This window comes from Scomber japonicus, chromosome 5 (assembly GCF_027409825.1).
Source record: "Scomber japonicus isolate fScoJap1 chromosome 5, fScoJap1.pri, whole genome shotgun sequence".
Classification (NCBI taxonomy): Eukaryota; Metazoa; Chordata; class Actinopteri; order Scombriformes; family Scombridae; genus Scomber; species Scomber japonicus.
In genome coordinates this window covers 34,836,571-34,847,568 of record NC_070582.1, presented here as the reverse complement: position 1 = coordinate 34,847,568, position 10,998 = coordinate 34,836,571, and positions in this window count along the sequence as shown.

Genomic DNA, 10,998 nt, shown 5'->3' with positions numbered 1-10,998 from the left:
AAGTTGTCATTAGGTTGTCATTAGTTGTCATTAAGTCTAAGTCATTAGATCAACATGGTATCATGTTTTCCACATACAAACACATTTTTTTTGTATTTATTTACTTTACTTAGTAATTTATTTATTTTATTTGTGTAAAAACAAATATGTGCTTAATTCCAAAATAATGATCTATGGTTTTAATCCACTTTTTTAGAGGAAACATCCAAGGGTCCTGTTGATGCGAGACACATCGAATCCGCCTGATGAGAGGGAAGATTAATTGGCAAGCACTTCTTCTCAAGTGGCTCCTCAACGTGCTTTAAAGCAAGCCAGGATAGCAGCAGGGTTCAACGTGTCACAGGAACGTGTGAACAAACTGGTATTTGATTTCGTAATTGATGACGTTCAGTGCTTCTCATTGGTGGAACAGAAGTCATTTCGAAAGTTGATAGAGGGAATAAATGGCGGGAGGAAACCAATGTGCCGAAAAACCCTGATGCAGCGCATTGAAAGAGAGTTTGCATCTATGAAACAATCCATAACCTCAAAGCTGATGGATGTGGATAGTGTCTGCACAACAGCAGACATTTGGTCAGCAAAAAACCGCAGTTTCTTTGGAGTGACATGTCATTGGATTGACAAAGGCACACTTGAAAGAAATTCTGCCGCTTTGGCATGTGCACACCTTAAAGGACGACACACCTTTGATGTAGTGGCAGCAAAACTGAATGAAATCCATGCTGAATATAAAATTCAAAGCAAAGTCAGGTCCACTGTGACTGACAATGGAAGCAATTTTGTGAAGGCATTTCGTGAGTTTGGTGCAACTGAGGAGGAGTCAGATGACCACAATTATGGAGTGGAATTTTTGGATGTCGATTGTCTTTTTCAGGAAGAGGGAGATGAGGAGCAGTTTTTCCTCCCACAACACCAGCGCTGTTCTGCTCATACCTTGAATCTAATCGCTACCAATGAGGTTCACAAAGCAGCATTGAATGGGCTATCACGTAAGCTGTATAGAAGTGCCATGGCTAAGTGTTCATCTATCTGGAACAAAGCACATAGACCTCCATTAGCCACAGAGGTGATTCAGGAAATTGCCAACATGCAGTTCATCATCCCGTCAGTCACAAGGTGGAGCTCTTAGTTCAGGGCCATCACAAAAGTTGTAGGGGTACCAGAAGACCAGCTGAGGAACATATGTGACAAGCTTGGTGTCCCAATGCTTCATCCACAAGAGTCTGCATTCCTAAAAGAGTACACTGAGGCTCTGCAGCCTCTAGCTGTTGCCATTGACATTCTCCAGGGTGATCCCAACTCTGCTGAGCCTCAAGGTAAAGCTGTCTGAAAAGCTACCTCATGTGATTTATACATCACAGATCATCAGATCATTAAGGCCACAGAGCAGCGCTTTGGATCGGTGTTAGATGGTAATGAAGCAAAGATGGCGACTGTGACCCTGCCAAAGTTCCGTTTATGCTGGTTAAGCCCTGAGAAGAGAGATGATATGATAAGAACCCTCCTGCAGGAAGCAATCACTATGGAACAACAAAAACTGAGTCCTGTTGCAATGGCACAAGGTGAGCCTTCAAACTCTGATGACAACTCAGAAAGCTTTTTTGTCTTTGATAATGCCAAATCCTCATCTGACAGCACAGCTCACGATGAAGTCAGGAAGTACCTTGAAGATTCAGATATCAACCTGAAATCTCTTCAGGCATTTCCCATTGTGAAGAAGCTTTTTCTGAAGTACAACACCACATTGCCCTCCAGTGCTCCAGTGGAGCGTCTGTTTAGTCATGGAGGCAATTTTTTGACGGCATCTCGAAACAGAATGAGGGATGACCACATGGTCCTACTACTCCGTTACAATAACCATCACTATTCCACTGATCCTATCCACAATGACTGATGTATAGTGTTTGGGGTTAAAGGCAATATGCCAAAAAATGCATATTACATAATAATTGATAATATTGTGTAAAAATGCTAAACAATGTTTCAAAATGACTTTTTCTGTAACCTAAAGGTTGTGTTTCCTCAGGTTGATTTATATTTATTATTTTGTTATTATTATTATTTTATCTGAGGGATTAGTAAGTATTTCAACTGGAAGTAATGAACAAGCAGTTAATTGCTTTTCCATCCACACATCTGGCTCTTCTGAAGCTCCTTTTTTTTTTGAGCGTGTCGAGGTGGTGTCACAGAATCAAAGTGATCTGCTCTAACAAAGTGGAGGAAGACATAACTAGTGTGGACAATCTGTTAGCTTTATGTATCATTCTGTTGGCCAGTTTGATTTTTGAATGATACAGAGCAAGAGCTTTAATTTCAATGTCTTTATGTAGTCTTAAGTACTGCTGAAAGGTTAACACTATCAGGTCTTAAAATGTGAAAATGGTCGAGAGCATTCATTCAAAATTAAGAAAAGTAATCAAAATGTAATCAAATGGAATTATTTACATTACTTTGAGAAAGTAATTAAAATAGTTACACTACTATTACATTTTCAACAGGGTAACTTGTAATTGTAACCAACTACATTTCCAAAGTAATCTTCCCAACACTGGTAATAATAATTAACCAGCAAAAAAGCAAGGCATCCTTTTGGGATTAGAACCCTAATTTAAGATACAAACAGGCACTGATGTGATGAGCAGGCACTGACTCATCACGTGTGAAGGGAGTAGCAGCCATGGTGGCTCAGCTCTGATTTTCAGGGTTATTGGAAAATGTATGAATTGATAAAATAATATTTCCTGTGTCCAGTATGTGGCGCTAAAGTCTTGTTTTTTTTTGTTTTATCCTTTGTATCCTTGGGTTTGTGAAAGGCGCTATATAAATCTTGCTTATTATTATTATTATTAAAGATGACCCATTGGAAATTATGTGTACATTTGATGAATTATGCGTCACTTAGGTCCTACTTTCTGTTGCCCTTAGGCAATACTACATAAGTGAAATATTAAAGCAGCGATAAATTATCCTCAGGGCAACTGACATGGTTAGACTTTTTTATGAATACTAGACATTGCTCATTTAAATCAAACTATACCACATGTTGTCTTCTGCTCAGTAGACACTGTGACATATTGAAATGTACTTTTGTATAATAAGGATGCTTAACCAAAAACAGATGATTTAATTGTGATTTAATCTGTTATTATGGGCATTTTTAAAATTTTATTTTACATGGTAACATATTTTGCCTTTATCCTAGACTCAGTTGGTCTAGGAACTAACAGTTGATCAGTTTATTTGTTTGTGCTAGCTCAGTTCACTTGCTAGCTCTGAACAGTATAGTGGCCTAAAACTAACAAACATGGCACCAAGGAGAGAGACATGGAAGAAAAGACATGGAAAAGAATGTCATGGTAAAATACAACCAGTGGAGAGAGAACAGGATGGTGGGTGCCATTAAAGAAGACAGGAATGCGGTGAGGCAGGGCAGAATCCCAAATTAAGATTCTTGGCAAGGGAATGTAACATTATTGTGAAGATAAGTGACTCCAGGCAGGAAACCTACCTTTTAGAGGCAGAGGAAAAGGAATTTGCTAGTGTATCTTGGTGTGGTTTCTGCTTGGGTAATAACGATATTCAACAGCTTGCTCAGCTTTGGTGACAATTGTTCAAAAATTAGCAGGAGTAGCAAAAAATAAATAAATAAAAAAGAGCGTTTGGTGGACTGAATCACATCTTGACTTGATTTCCTTTAGATAATCAAATAATTTAAGGATTTTTGGAATTTGTCACTGCAGCTGGCAGCATGCCTCCTCCAATACTCGTGTTAAGGTCCTATGGATACAGTATGTGTCCACATGGCTGTGTTGTGGAAATTGTCTCAACACTTACCGCAAATATGAAATAATACACAAACACTGCTGAGCTGAAGGTTAAACAATAAGGAGCCAGCATACATGCAGAATGACATCAGCTCATCTCAACGAGTAAAGCGTATGCCTAAACTATTATAGTTTCTAAGAGAACAAAGAAATCATCAGTGATTGGTCAAACACATTAGTCTATATGATTTTACCCAATAGAAGATGACCACAGAGCAGAACATACATGCATGTAAATCCTACACTGGACATACAACCCCAAAACAAGAACATCCCATCCTTTATGCTTTCTTGACACCTTCCAATGTATCCTCTGTACTAGTGTTGTGTCGTTCGCGAACGTGTCGTTCGAACGAACGAATCTTTTGAGTGAACGAAGTGAACTGAATCACTTCATGAACTGATTCGTTCCTTTCTCAGTTCAGTTCAGTTGAGCTCAGCCGCGAGCATGGCTGCCGGTCGGGAGTGGAACTGCCGCGACTCACTCACTCGTTCACTGCGAACGAATCACTCAGTGAACGACAACACTTTGACTGACTCTGAGTGAGTCTGACACAGCGCCACTTTCGGCACAGTACGTGAACGAGATTCATGTCCTCAGCATGTCTTTCAATGATTCGTTCGCGAACGTGATTCGCCGTCATTCAATTCATGATTCAGCCCACTTTCAGCACAGTACGTGAACGAGATTCATGTCCTCAGCATGTCGTTCAATGAATCGTTCGAACTGCTGAAAGTGGCGCTGTGTCAGTCACTCACTGACTCAGGGCACTGAGGGCTGAGGAGTTGATTCACGTTCAGTACATGTACTGCTAACATTAGCGCTGTGTTGCTAACATCAGTGTAGCATCATGTTATGTTATTTTACTGTGCACAGAGGACACTCCACTGTGTAATATTTTTAGTGCATGTATAAGCAGCGCTGCGTCTCCCGCGAATGATTGTATAATATAGTCCTTGAACGCACCGTCCCTCAGTAAGTGAACGTGAACCTCAGGGCTGAATCATGAACTGAATGACGGATTATTTGGCTGTTTATCAGTTCAGGGAGTTGGAGAGCACTGAACGATTCGGTGAACGAATCGTTTGAACGAATCATTTTAATTAACGGATTCTAAAGATTCAGTACAGTAAAACGAGCTGCCGTTCCCATTACTACTCTGTACCAAGGTCATAATCAGGATTTTTCAAATATCAATGTAAAAATGAGTAATGCAATTCATCTACAATGGAAGTTATTTACGATGTATTCATAATACTTTCTTGCTGTGCATTTCTCAGTCATGGTCACTTTTGTGGTCCAGTTCTTTCTCATCACTTCCAATTTTTCAACTTAAATCGACTCCTATTTCAGTATTCTACAACTTTCATGGTTGTATATTTTAAAAGTATAACTGCAATATATTATGTTCTTAGTTTGTTCTTAAAATGTAGAATGGAGATTGGCCTGCTGGGAAAGGGAGGAAAGGGCTCATCCAATGAATGAACAGTTTGCAAAATCGGGTCAAGTCTAGTTCACAAATGTAGAAAACATATTTCTGGTGATTTTCAAGTCGCAGTTCAACATCTACTGCAGCAAATATTTTTCTGGAAGTGAGCACTATATAACTGTAACTTAAAAATCTCCAGTAATACGCTGTGTATGTTTGTGAATTTGTGACGAATCTGCTGACGGAAGCGCAACACAGCTGGCGCTGTTCAGTAAGGAAACCAGTTAAATTGGAGACCAGTTGGGACGTAACACCGGGGCCGCGGTATCTGCAGTACGTGTCACGTGACGGTCCGTTGATGCAGGGATAATTGTCTCGTCGGCTATTTTCACTTCACAATGAAACGAAACTTCAAGAAAAAAATACAGAGGACATGATCTCTGTGTCCTCAGTGGTAACTACGGCCATGCTCTGCACTTTCTACCTTATTTGGACACAGGCCAAGGATAACAAAACACATTCCATAAGACACACAGTGTATGAAGCAAAACCACATTTTAGATTACAATGATCAATGTAATTGTTAATTCTTCTTCACTTTTACAGCAACAGGTTAAAAGCTGACATTTGTTTTAATCTAGTGAAGTTTCAGTAATGAATAGTTCCCTGAGCTCTGAGCGAATTGTTTTGGTTAATATTTGTATTGTAATGAACTGGACATGTTACTATTTGTGTTATTTTGTGTTTAAGCCAGTTCTGTTCTGTTCAGTAAAGTGCTGCTTTTCCGGAGTGTCCGTGAATGCGTCTTAGAGTGAGACGTACAGCTAGCTGAGCGGTTGTTGTTGTTGTTAGCCCGTGAAAGAGGACGGCAGCACGTGTGTGGCTAAAGAGTTTCTGCTAGGTTGTTTTTTTGGCGTTGGCTACGGCCCACAGTAGCCTGTGTATTAGAGAGCAATAAAGAGCCATCTAAACCGGCCAACGTCTCTGTGGTTACTGAAGGTCGTCACAGTATGGTTGAGCCTTTCATCTGTCACTGAAATCTATAATAAGACCGTGTTCACTAGTTCACAGTATCACATATTAACTGGCACTTCTCTTGATCTTACTTAATCTTATTTTTTGTTTTATATTTTAACATATTATTGTTGTATGCATCTTTTGTTATGTGATTGATGTGTTTGTTGTGTGTGTGTATGTGTTACTGTTGTGTGTAAGGAGGGCAGCAAAGTAAGAATCTCATTGCATTGTCTGAACCTCTGTGTTTTTACCATGCATTTGACAATAAATCTCTTTATCTCTTATGTCAAGCTGACTAAAAATGTATCATGTATGTTTTCACATAAGATTGTTAACTTAACTTTTGGAAACAAGTATTTAAAAGTATTTGAGAGTGGTTGTACAGGCCATAGCCAGAATCTCACCAGCTGTGCTTATTAAGAGACTGGGCTCTACAAACTGGTACATCCAAACTAAAATTTGGGTAGATTTTAGGTTTGAGCTGTGTTACTGCCATGTTAGCCATGTTAGCCTGGTTTACCACTGATGAATATGCAGCCTGCTTTTAGTACTTTGATTTACAGTTTAACATTAGGCATTTAACTCATGTACTAATAATTCACTAGTGATCCATAAACCCTGTATATCATTGCTTTTCTCTTAACTTTCATGTTCATGCCAAACAAATAATAGCAGCAGTAGTAGCAGTGATGTAAAAAGGGGAAAAACATTTACGTGAGTACAATGATGTTGCTAAGTACAAGAAAAAAGAGAAGTGGTCTTGTCATACATATCTTCCCCTAAATCAAAAGGAAAGTAGTTGCTCCCTGTTTTGAATATGTCTCACTTTTAATGTTTTAATGTTTAAGTAAATTGAAATATTATGTAAAGATGTAAAGATCTTGACAACATGCACAAGACACTGGCTGGCACTATCTGACAAGCTAATTGAATGCGACCTGTCTAGAATGAAATGATAGAGAGGCTAAAGTAAAAGAGTGGAACATGCAGCCAGCTAAAGAGAGCTGGAGTTCATACAGCTGTTGTTACAGTAGATGTGCAGGCTTAGATATTTTACTTCATTAGTTTTTATTTGGTGATGTTTAAACCTCAGCTGAATCTTAACCAATTCAATGCTTTAACTGGATGGTGTATAATAAATAGAAGATTCTTAATAATAATGATGATAATAAGTAGAAGTACAGTTGAAATGTGTACAGTGAGCTGTGTAAAAACCTGCTCAAAGAATTTGGCACATTTGCCTGTTTTTAAAGTGTACTGAGCAGCTGACTGGGAACGTCTGTTGACCAGCTGTGTTTCTCTGACTCTCACACACACACACACTCAGACAGCCTATTGCTGGTTCAGCAGTTTAAGTCAGTGAAGTGTTCCAGAGCACAGCAAGATGCGACTCATCATCAATCACACACACACACACACACACACACACACACACACTCCCACTCCTTGTCAACTGGGTGTGTCTCTGGGCCAAGAGAGGGAAGCAGGTGGTGGGCAGACATCAGTGTGTGTGTGTGTGTGTGTGTGTGTGTGTGTGTGCGCGCGTGCATGTGTGTGTGTGTGTGTGTGTGTGTGTGCAGCTGAGGTGACTATGAGATGTGGCCTTTTTCCATTCCATTGTGTTTTCATGTGCTAGTCATTTTCATAGCTACATGTACAGTAAGCTTGATTTGATGGCATGTACCAGTGTTACAGGGGGATTCCCCAGGCTCCATCCTCTCTTCACTCTATGTATTTGTCTGCAGAGACATCAACTTTCACTCAGGTTCACCTATTTTCTCTGTTTCCCTCCTCAAAAGATGCCCATGTGGAAGTGGTGGACTGACTGACCATGAGAAAGACATGATGCTGGTGTTGCTATAGCAATAATCAGACCCCCTGCCTCTGAGCCTTTTCACACAACATAAAACATTTCCAATGGCAGGACATTTTCCCTCTTTGGGGGGTTGAGGCAGGGGGAAGTGGATGTAAGCATTTAGTGTGTGGTTAGTCTATTAGAGACAATAACAGCCACAGTGAATTCAGTTAATGAGAAAGCTTTTTACATAGTTGTTTTTTTTAGGGTTTTTTATTGTTGATGATTATTATTTAGTTAACACCTTCTAATGAACAGATGTTTCCCAGTGCTGTGTATGTGTATCCAGACAATCTGTATGGAGTCACAGGATGCAGAGGAGGAATCTGATGTGTGGGTCAGTGATTCTGTCTGACTGAAAGCTTGTTGCTACTTGAATTATTCTGCTTGTTTATCATGTTTTATTGTCTTTTGTAATTAACAACAGCTTTATGATCACAGACAGGTGTGTGTGTGTGTGTGTGTGTGTGTGTGTGTGTGTGTGTGTGTGTGTGTGTGTGTGTGTGTGTGTGTGTGTGTGTTGTCTTTGTGCCTGGTTGTTCTTTTCTGTCTTTAATGAGTCAAGATTGCTGTTATTATCATCTGTGTTGTTTTTTCAGCTCACACATTTCTAATGAACAGCTGCTCTACTTCACAGAGTACAGGCCAGCACACACATACACACACATGCGCGCGCACACACACACACACACACATGCGCACACACAGAACCATTCAATCTTTTATTTTTAATTTATAACAAAATACATACATACTCACCAAGCAGCCTGCCTTCCTCCTGAAAACAACCTGAATTCTTAGTTTAATGAATACCACAATATGTTAGAAATATTCCTCTGAGATTCTGCTCCATGTTAACAAAATTGTATCACATCATTTCTGTAGATTTGTTAGCTGTGCATTCATGTATTACACTCACTCCACCATCATGCTGATGAAACCAGTTTGCATTATCATGCTGGAAGCAGCCATCAGAGGATGGCAGACTGTGGACATAATCAGCACCAATGCTCAGATAGACTGTGGCATTCAATCAATGATTGTTTGGTATGAAGGGATCCAAAGAGTGCCTTCCCTCCCTCCTTCCTTCTTTCTTCCTTCCTCCCTTCCTTCCTTCCTTCCTTCCTTCCTCCCTGCCTCCTTTCCTTCCTTCTTCCTCCCTTCCTTCCTTGACTCGAGGACAACAGGAGGGTTAACACAAGGCAGGTTGGGGCCATGGATCCATGCTCTGGACTCTACTGTACCCATCTGCCTGCCACAGCAGAAATGGAGTTTTATCAGACCAGACTACATTTTTCTGGTCTTCAACTGTCCACGTTTGGTGAGTGTGTTGTTGTTGACAGGAGTGTAGTCTGCTGCTGTAGCCCAATCACCTCAAGGTTCAATGTGTTGTGCATTCTGAGATTCATTTCTGCTTTTCAGGTATAAAGAGGTTATATAAGTTACTGTAGCAAACACTGTAATACACAGTCTGGCCATTCTTCTCTGACCTGTCTCATTAACAGGATGTCTCGATCAGCCCAACAGTCAGCCACTAGGATGTACACTCTAGAGATTGTTGTGCATGAAAATCCAAGGAAATCAGCTGTTTCTAAAATACCCAACCAGCCCAACTGGCACCAACAATCAATATTTTCTATAATAACAATATATCTAAAGGAAGTGTGTAATGTAAGAGGTGTGGCTCAACTTTACTGCTTTGGTTCAAGCTGATGACAGATTTCAAACTCACACCATAGTTTATTTATTAACCATTTATTTATTTTAAAACATACACAATTGCTTGAAAGTTTTGTTGGCATTCCCTCAGTATGAGAATAAGGGCAGTGATGATGTTTGGCTTAATAAAAGATGTTAGAAAACTCAAAATCACACTGACATTTGTAATAAAACAAAATAGTAAAAATCCAGTGCTGGAAGACGAGTGCAGGAGAGAAAGCTTCACTTCAGATCCTCTTCCTCACTTTGTATACTAAAACTGTGATTCAAAACAAAGTTCTGTAGTCCAACTGATTGTGATGTAATGGAGTAGTTGAGAGTATGATTCCACACAGACCATGTGACCAACTGAAGCAAATTCTGTAATGTTCTCTATTTTATAGCCTAATGTAGTTTTTATCTAACTCTTCCTAATATGAAGATTAAACTGCAACCACTCCTCTAACCCATAACATGATTCTTGATACACCATTATTTCTCTGACTGGGTACTTTGACATCCTACTCCATGACACCATACTTTGCACTATGATTAGCTGTCTCTTGGAATGAATGGTGTATATACGTAGTGTAATGTACATATCAACCACCTTCTCATGCCTGTCTTCCTATGTACTAGCAGATACTGTTTTCAATAGCATCATACTAAACACGTGAATTAAAGAGACCATTATATGTCTACATATGGTAACATATGAAACTTTTGATTTGACTCCATAACATAATAAAATCTCTCACAGCTACAGATAGAAAATATAGATAGATATTCATATTGTTTCTAACAACACAAATCAACAAACTGTTAAAGGCTAAAGGTTGTCAGCTTTACAGCCCGATGATTCATGTCACATGAGCTGGATTTGAGAGATTCTGATGTTTCATTGGCTAGACAGAAATGTATGATTGTAGAGTTTAAAAATATTATGCACTGACAAAAATGACACTATTGGTGCTTTCCCACTACACAGTTCCAGCACGACTCGACGTGGCTCGGCTCGACACGTTTTTTTTGCATTTCCACTAGGGATAGTACCTGGTATCTGGTACTTTTTTACTACCTGCTCTGCTGAGGTTCCAAGCGAGCCGAGCCGATACTAAATGTGCCCTCTGTGTGTGTGTGTGTGTGTGTGTGTGTGTGTGTGTGTGTGTTTTTA